This window comes from Cryptotermes secundus, unplaced genomic scaffold, assembly GCF_002891405.2.
Source record: "Cryptotermes secundus unplaced genomic scaffold, Csec_1.0 scaffold493, whole genome shotgun sequence".
Taxonomy (NCBI): Eukaryota; Metazoa; Arthropoda; class Insecta; order Blattodea; family Kalotermitidae; genus Cryptotermes; species Cryptotermes secundus.
Genome location: NW_019738879.1, coordinates 378186 through 387984, shown reverse-complemented (window position 1 = coordinate 387984; position 9799 = coordinate 378186). Strand labels below are relative to the sequence as shown.

At 38.0% G+C, this 9799-nt stretch overlaps 1 long non-coding RNA gene across 1 annotated transcript; it reads left to right on the top strand.

Moving 5' to 3' along the window:
• Positions 1–3145: 3145 nt before the first annotated feature.
• Positions 3146–4544, top strand: LOC117282837. Its single transcript, XR_004513742.1, has 2 exons — positions 3146–3976; positions 4093–4544. It is a non-coding gene; the product is annotated as an uncharacterized LOC117282837 (long non-coding RNA).
• Positions 4545–9799: the final 5255 nt, after the last annotated feature.

Genomic DNA, 9799 nt, shown 5'->3' with positions numbered 1-9799 from the left:
TACTCCATGGAGTAACATACTTCTTCAAAAGCCGACAGTTGCTTAGCCACTCAAGAAATGTCCAGCATTTTATGCAACCCGAATGTTCAATGCCGTGTTCACAAGATGTCGCCATTAATTCTGTCCTGAAGCCAGTCCATAACTTCTAACCTATTTGTCTAAGATCCATTTAAATATTATCCTTCCATCTACGTATATGTCTTCCTGGCGGTATCTTTCCTTCAGCTTTTTTCTACAAAATCCTTACATGCAACCCTCTTTGTGGGTCTACACTGGTACCAGCCTTGAACGAAAATAGTTCACTGTAAACTGTACAGCCTTACGAGTCATAAAATAAAACGCAACAGGTTTATCTCATATTGGGAATAACAATATGGAGGACACTGAAATATATTTTTTTTTATATTGCACCAGTTAACTTAGGGTACACAGCAGCGTAAGTAGAAGAGGCACTATGCTACAAACCGGAAGGTCTTCAATTCCCGATGAGGTCGTTGGATTTCTCAATTAACCTAATCTTCCAGCAGCGCTACGGCTTTGAGGTTGACTCAGCCTCTGACAGAAATGAATACAATTAATCTTCCTGGTAGGTAAATAGTGGTCGCCCGGTGTGTAAGGCTGACAACCTCACCGCCATCTGCGAGTCAATTGTCCAGAAGTGTGGGAGCCTCGACGCCTCATAACCCTATGGGCCTCCACGGCCTGTTACAAGGATAGTTTTACCTTTCTTTACTAGTTAACTTAACATTACTTCTTCTGTACAAATTTTGGCGTTGTCAAACAGAATCTTTGAACTACGTTCGAGAATGCCGTATGAAAATAGTGTGCACCTAGGGCACGTAGTTTAGAGATCCTCTTCTATTTCTCATTATATGCAGAGGCTGTCAGGGTATTTGAATATGAATGGGTTATAAAGAGATTGGCAATTGTGCTAACAGATGAAATACAGGCATGTGACTTCTTATAAACGATGTGGAGCTAATACTGGACCCTGAAGGAGCTGTACCTCGGTTAATCAGGCCTTGTATTACATTAAATTTTACACAAGCACATGAAGATAAACTAGTCATTAACAATTTAAAGCATTATTTATCAAAATGTGAGTCACAACTCCTATGGGTGTCGCGAACTGCTGGAATGTAGTGGTCAGATTCTCAAGAATTTTTTTAAATCTACTTGTATCCACTCAGTTTTGGCTAAGAAGTGAATCTGCAAAGTTTATTATAAGTTTTCCCTAAAACGTAGCTGCAGTGGACAGACACGAAAGGAGGTACGTGTACTGGGTTCCTTTCCCGTTAGTCCTAATGACAGGAGCATTCTAATCATGGTGTCAAGGCATCAGAAAGTTTGAGAACCCCTGATTTAGGGCACAGTAATTTCTAGAGGCCTATATAGGCCTACCGTCTGCTTTAAAATTAAAACACTGCATTCTGCATACAAATTATATTTATATATTATTAAATATTATATATTTAAAATTATTCTCAGAATAAATAACAGTTATTTCCCCGCACAATATTAACTCGCTAGATTTTTCCAGTGGAGATGAAGTATGTTTTCTGTGATGTATAAATTATATTATTTATATATTTGATGAAGGTCACACTTCGAAGTTCGATTCACATTTTTGTGGGGGTCCTCGTTAGAGGGCATGAGTTCCCACACAAATTCCACATCGGGCTATGTGCTGCCAATGTAACTATCCCTCTGTTAACAGCCGATTACGTCTTAATTTAGCAAACACTTCTCCAGTCTTTGTTGCTTGCTGCATAACCACTTCGCTTTACATTGTCACTAGCCCAGTTATATAACCCGGCCGAGCGGAGTTAGTAGAACACTTCAGAGCTGAAAATCCCCTGCTAGGTTCTCCCCATGATAATCATAGCATCTCTCACTACTTCCTCTCCATTTTAATATGAATGTACTGTTGATTTATTTGCCAATTACTTGGTTATCCTCTTCCTTCGTCTATATTGAAGGCACTGGACTAGAGCAACGGCAGAGAATAAGGTTGCATGTACTGTAGAAGTGCGTGTAGTAACGGAATAAGATCATAGATGGCGGTAGTTACCACTCAAGCTATAATGACTTCCATCCGATTATAAATGAGCGACAATGACGACAACCTTTGCATTTCAGATTCACTAGCACAGGAAATACAAATATATATAGAATATTAATCTCTCTAAGCTCTTTCTTGCAGATAGCGTTTGCATTACAATTTTATGATAAGGTTATCTTATATTTATAATTCACTTTATATATATTGTCTTTGGGAAATACAATATTTGGGGTATGTTTGAAAGCTTTTATTGGCATCTATGAAGAGATTGAAATTTGGACTTGTGAATGAACTTGGCGGCAAGTAATCGGTGTTGTGGCGTTCGTTGTTCATTACAGAGGTACAAATGTTTGGTGTGTACATAGCGTCTCTATCTTCTGCACAAAAGATAAGCATCGTATCTCAGAGAACCGTCATTCTGAAAAGAAATGATTGTATGGCAGCGTTAAACATTGTATTTTGTTTATATATCATTGTGTCAGTTCCATATATTAACTCCATGGGTCTGAGCCCTTCTTGAGAAGCAGCCAGTTGTGCAGCTACTGAAAAGTTTCACAGCATTTAATGGAACCAGAATGTTCATTACCATGTTCACAAGAGTCATCTACTGGACCTTATTCTGAGCCAGATCAACCCAGTCCATACCAACCCATCCTATCTAAGATCCATTTTAATATTAGCCACTCACCTACAGCTTGGTCTTCCTATTCGTCTCTTTCTTTTAGCTTTTCCACCAATATCCTACATGCAGTCCTGTTCACCCTCATTCGTGCTACATGCTGTGCCATCTCATCCTACTTGATGTGATAATTCTAGTTATACTTGGGGAAGAGTACAAGTTATGAAGCTTGTGTAGTTTTCTCCAACCTCCTGTCACTTCATCTCTCTTCGGTCCAAATGTTCTCCTCAACACCCTGTTCTCAAATACCCTCAGTCTGTGTTCCCCCCTTAATGTCAGAGACAAAGTTTCACACCCATACAAAATCACAGTTTTGTTTATTCTAATTTTTACGGTTTTAGACAGCAGATGAGAAGATTAAAGTTTCTGAATTGAATGGTAGCAAGTATTACCTGGATTCAGTCTCCTCTTAATTCCTTCATGAATTAAATTTTGAATTTTTTACTGTTCCCAAATATTTTGAAATGTGCCACATTATCAAAGGATCTATTACCTGCCTTAACATCATGATTTTGCCCTGCATTCTGGTGACGAGACAGCAACATGTAGATTTCTGTGTGTTTACTTCCAGACAAACCTACTCACTAATGCAGACTGGAGTTCTGATGTTTTTGTTTGTGGCAACTGTGTTATATCCCAATAGATTTACATCAGCATAGACCAGCAGCTGATGTGTTTCATTTAATTTCTGTCCCACCTGGTTTTCCTAGACCTTTCTAATGCCATATTCTAAATCAAGCAAAGTAGAAAAGCAGTGGTGTTAAAGTCATCTTTTACACCATTCTGGATAAGAAAGTTATGAAATGTTGACCTATACAGATGTTACATGTTTCAGTTAAACAGATTTTTTTCAGCCTAAGTAGTTTCATGGGTACGCCAACTATGAGAATATTGTAAAATACTTCCCCCTAACCGAATTATAGGATTCTTGAAATCCTATGAATAGCTGATGCAGTGCCTCATTGTTCTCCCATCTTTCTCCAGTGTCTTAATATTTTAAAATTTAAATATAGGCAGTTCTATATACCACAGCTTGAATCCTTGAAGTTGTAGATTGCAAGGGTTTGCTTTAAAAATTCTCTCCTAGACTCCAAAAATAAATTCTCGACATGTTTCCTATTAGCGCCTTTTGAGCAACCAGTTATAATTGTTTGGCAGGAGACAGGAAGATTTAATATTTTGAATATAGGGGGCAGAAGTGATTTGTTTATAAAATACTGCAATAATGGATTCAGGTAAGTGAACTAAAACATACAACACTAATTACCGAGGCAAAAAATGAATTACTTCAGTAGTGTCCATTATATTTATTATAGTTTTAATATTGTCTGGATATATTCTTTCTTTTCAGTAAGGACTTTGTGATGGAAAAGCAGACCAGGCTATGGAGTACGCACTGTGCATTCTGGTTCTCTACCAGAGAAAAACAGGGATTCTGAAATAATTACATCCTTGTTGGTACTCTAACCTCAGAAGAACCCAGAAGTTTTTTACAGCTTTGTTTCAATGGAGATTTCTGGAGGAATAAAATGTCTGTGTTGAGGAAAACTGTATTTACAGAAAAATTCCTTTAATAATACACACTTCTTGAGAGGGCTGTCCATGGGTAGCCCAGAGTCTGAAGGGGATGCTGAGGAAATGTTATGGAGTACAAATAAGCTGACTCACAGGAAATAAACACCAGTATATACATTTGTATTCATTGCACTGTCACTTTCGATTTTATTCTGAGAAGTAACACATAAATGCAATATCTTTATTTCCATTGTATACGTAACAATAAAAATATTTTTAAACATTTTGCCTCAAATGTTTTTGTGAAAATATTTTGAACATATATTTTTCTTCTACAATGGAAGCAATTGTAGAAGAACTCTAATGAAGGGACCACTAGATCCTAGTAGCAGCATCAGACATCTAAAACTACTTGAAATCAAAGATAAGTACAACATTTTGAATAAAGGGCAAGTGTAACACCAAATATAGATATATTAGGATTTCTAATTACTTAAGGGCATCTTTTAGATAATTTTAAAAGCATAGTTCTTCTTCAAGAGGCATTATCATAACATTTGAAATGTGTTTTCAATTATTTAAAAAGAAATCCTATGTTTAAGCATCCTGTTGTATTACATGTCTAAATACTATTGTACTACACAGTCCATCAACAATGCAACAAAGTGTTCCTTCTTTTTTACACTTTCATTTTTGATACATCATGGATATTAGATATTTTAAAGGAAAGTTTAGTTTTTTGCCTACTTAACTTATTTTGAAAAAAAAATAAAAGGAAGCTTATAAAACCACCTTGCTGTCTGTACTTCTGTGTTTCTACTGGCTCCAGAAACACATTGCTGCAGCAGTAAGTGTACATCAACAGAACTATTGGGCACAGTGTTTTCTATGCAGTCCATGTAACATCAAATATGTTATGAAAGGAAAATAAGGGATTGGTTCCTTGCAGAGCTTTTCTTTACCCTACTTATTTTGGAAGAATGGAAGGAGGCTGTTGAGATCAGCTTGCTGTCTGCATCCCCCCCCCCCCAAATTTTATCATTTTCTACGTGATCTCAGCTTCACTATTAATTTTCTATGCTGTCCATGTCTTATTAATGGAAAGTAAATGATTGGCTCTTTCCAAACCTTATGAAATTGCATCCTGTTTGTATGTAGAAACTGTCAAATTAATTACAGGCTACAACTCTGAGAGAACTGTAATTCTGCCATTTTCCGACTGCAGAGTGCTTGGACCATTCAAAATATTCCCTTTTCTTCTAGATGTCACATTATACCATGTACCATAACATGGCCACCATTCTGCTTCCAATGTAGGGTAAATTGTGTACTTCTTGTCTGCCTCCAAGCACAGTTCCTTAAGCATATGCAGTTTGTACAATGCCAGCGACTTGTTTTCAAGATCCAGTGATTCTGACATCCCAATTTCTACAGCCATGCAGCATAGAAATTTATTCTGTACAAGTGCAAACCTTCCATGCACTGATGTTGTTACATCACCAGAAGCAAGCTGTGATGTTCCTTTGCATGGTTTAACCCCATGAACTTAGACAACTTCCCCATGCAGTTACGAGTAACTGGACTCCATTCTTGGAATTGTGTTGAATGTTTCCACGTCTTCTGGTTGACTGTGACGTCTACACAGCAAAACTTACTCCTTTGGGTCCTCCTTTACGAGTGCCATTGCTGTAAGCATGAGAAAGAAAACATATATTGCCTATGGCTTGAGCTTTGTGGGAACATGTAATATATTGAGTTAAAGATCGCAGATACAACATATTTTTAGGGTAGCATTCTGTCGAATATTCAGTCTTGAATTTTCCTTCAATCACCCTTACAAGATTAAGAAACTTTTCCTATGCTTGTTAATGAAATTAAGTGTATACGAAGTGACACTAAAATCTCTGGGGTGCATGCAAATGTACATCATGCCTGTTGTCTTTTAATTCTTCACTGTTTGGTTTCTGATCGCCCTGTCCAACTTCTGACAAAACACGTAAAGAAGTACTATTTTGGTTTATGAAACAAAATATGAAGTTCGGTTAAATATTTTTAACACATTTACTTCTAAAATTCAGTGTCTTGTATTTTCTTGCTTAATTTAACAGTGCTCTCATTAGCTCAGACTATATACCACCAAATGGTTCGTGAAAAATTAATTGTTAAGATGAAGGAGCAGGTAAAAACCTAACTTGAAGTGCTATCTTATCTACTTGAAATTCTTTTGGTGCGACATTCGAAAAAATGGTCAATATAATGGGCGTTTGGTTTAAGATCTGAAAATGTGATCTCCCAAACACCATTACGATACTCAGTCAAATCTGACATTTTCTAATATTAAAATATATGCTGGACCCTGTTTAGCCAAGGAAAGTTGCATTTCTTCAAGTAAGAATCATAGAACTCTTCCAATTCAAATGTACATTGAAAGAAAATATTTAATTCATAATTGAAGTGATGGAATGAAACATTTCCACCTGTCAGCAGTATGCTTACCACAATGTGTACTACTAACAGATGGCTGTTTTAAACACTCTTTAATCAGTGGGTTATGTTGGAGTAATGCATAAAAAGCTGGTAATGTAACACAATCTTTCTGCTATTTTATGTATTTAGAACACATAATTTAACTATTATCAATGCGGTTACTATTATTTAGCTCCAAAAGTTTTCTTTAGAAGTAATTTTAATGAATAGGTGACAACTGGGATAATTTGTTATTCATGTTTCTGAAAGAGTCTCGTACACCAGCAGAAACACAGCGTAAGAGGAATAATTAAACTGGTATGCAACTTTCCTTGTTTCACCCCCTCGGCACGATGAGCCACAGGGTCAGTGAGGGGGAGGGACCTGAAACAAAAAATCAAAATATATTAATTGTACCTGAAAGAGAAACAATTATTAGTAAATTGACCGAGGACAGAAAGAAACAAGAAATTAAGAATTCTGCTAGATTTTCAGTAATTTAGTGTCCTCATGTTCTAATGCAGATTACATCTGATCCGGAAATCCTAACAAATGGCCTGATTCCCCCCTCCCCCCACGAAGTCCTACACAATTTTGAGTCACTAATTAAAAAAAAAGGAAGAGATGCAGTCTGCCAGTTCCAAACTTGTTAAAGCAATTGTTAGAGAAAGGAAATTTGGAGCGAGATTTCAAATCCACTGATTTTCCATCTGGCAAAGACAGACGACTTGCAACCTGCAACAATTCAAGCAGAACATTAGAATACCTAACAAGAGAAATGACATGATTAGCAAAATAACCGAGGGCTTACTTCAAAGTGTACAATTTCAAGAAGGAGACTATAATTGCTCCAGATCTTTTAATTAATTTTGAGCCCTCTTTTTCTTTACAGGCTGCAACTGATCCAAAAACCCTAACAAACGTACTGGTACCCCCCACCCTTGTCGCAGTCCTATCAATTTTTGAAAAAGCTACACTGATGAACAGTGGAAGAGCTGCAGCTTGGTGAGACCAAAGAAGTACAATACAAGAAAAAGAACGTGACGAGGGAGTTTGAAATTTGTCCCTCTTCAATATTCGAAGGTTTTCCTTTCGCTGAACACAGAAGATGAGAGTCTGAAACAATTCAAACAAAATCATTAGAGCACCTGAAAGAGAAATGATTAGTTATGAAAGTTTGAGGACTTTTAAAGTTTCACTGGTCCAGATCTCTAACCAAGTCCTCGTATTCTAGCAAAGGCTGCAGCTGATCCTAGGAATCCTATCAAATGGCCTATTTCCCCCCATCCTTGAAAATTTTGTAATTTAGATAAAAGAGGGATGAATGACATACATGTTGGAAGAGTTGCAGCCTCATATTCCAAAAGAATGTTCTCAATAAACATTCAAATTGTCCCGGATGCTTTCGGAATTAGCTAATTTCTCAGACAACAATGGCATTTGCTCTCTTCTGATATTTAGATGCATGGTTTTCTAAAGACACCAATGCATATTGGCATTGTTGGCTCACGTAGCGTCCCGTGACATTTGTAGCGGTTTCTGAACACGTTCAGGCGACGCAGTGTTCCCCCCAACGCAAACCTAACAGAACGAGAACAGAAACAGCTCCAGGGATGTTGGGTGCACTCCGCTCGCCACCTCCGGCTGCCAATGGAAACCGGTCGAGTTCCACAGCCCAGTGTGGTCAGTGTCTTGGTGTTGGTACGGTAACATGACAGAATAAGTTTCTTATCACTAAGCATGTGTGGTAATGGAGACGGGCTGCTTCACTCTAGGAGCTAAGGGAAGAATTGGGTGCACACGCCATTTATGGTTGTAGATGCGCCCCCGTTTGGTGTACAAACAAGAAATAATTTCATTCAAAGTAAGAAAACAATAGATTTTTAAAATGTAATTTAAAAATCCATCATTCAATAAATAGTTCAGGCGTTAATATTACAGAATGTTATTTTCGGAGGGCATCTACCTTAAGCTAAGTGAAGGTAGGTAGGTTAGAGCGTTACGCCACTTCGTCACTTGAAAGCAAGTGACAAATTTCAGCGGATAACTCTAGTCCCTGGCGTGTGCGAACCAATTCTGTGAGAAGAGGCCACTACTTACACACAGAGCTGGCCTCGAAATCGTAGAGGCTTTTAATTATTGTTAACAAATCCGCGATAACAAGTCACTTTCAATATTTCTGAATGTGACTGGTTCATTAAATGTTGTGAACAATCGAAAATCATTATCAGAACTTCGCCTATAGGACAGCAACTTTCGTGTAACGCACAATTTGGTGTGTCTTTCTGCGACCTCTTCAAGTGATGCTTCCGCCCGCCATTGGCTGAACCACAGGGGTGTCAAAGTTTCCTGCAGCCTGTCGGAGCACTACGCTACCAGTGCAGCCCTGCACACTGGCACGGCTCTATATCTAAAACAATTGCCTGCCTAACACCAGAGAAACCTAACATAGCGACCTATCTCCGAAGAATTGGGGGGGGGGGGGGGTGTACACATCAAAAAACACAAAAACAGTAAACACTTCCTTAATTATATAGTGACTCCTCTGAAATGCAGGCTGCCAACTTGACGCTTACATACTACAAAACCCTGCGACTCTACGTAATTCAAAAGCCACTACATATACCGTGGCTTGTGCAGTTCTAAATGATTCAGCCAGTGACCCTTACAGACCGGAAAGCAACGGGGACAGAAAATAACCACCTACTTTATCCGGGGCGCTTCGCAGTTGATAGCTGACGTAGCTGAAGGTGTTGGTTGGTATTGATGCTGAAGTTTTGTTGTGGCGTTGAATCTGTGTGTTGATGTTGAAGCCTGTAGCACTGAATTCTTGAAGTTCACAGTGAGCACTTATTTTTGCAGCACTAAAATAATTTAGACGATTTCTTTGCACATTTTGCACTGATATGCACCTCCATCACTAAAATGAATTTCTATTTTGCACATTTTCACTGATTCCTTTACTGCTCAAAATATTTTGCACTGAAACTGAAACACACTTTTCCTCCAAATTTGAAGAAATACTTTTAAAACACTGGATGATAAATTTATTTCGAAACACTTCCCTTGGCGATTCT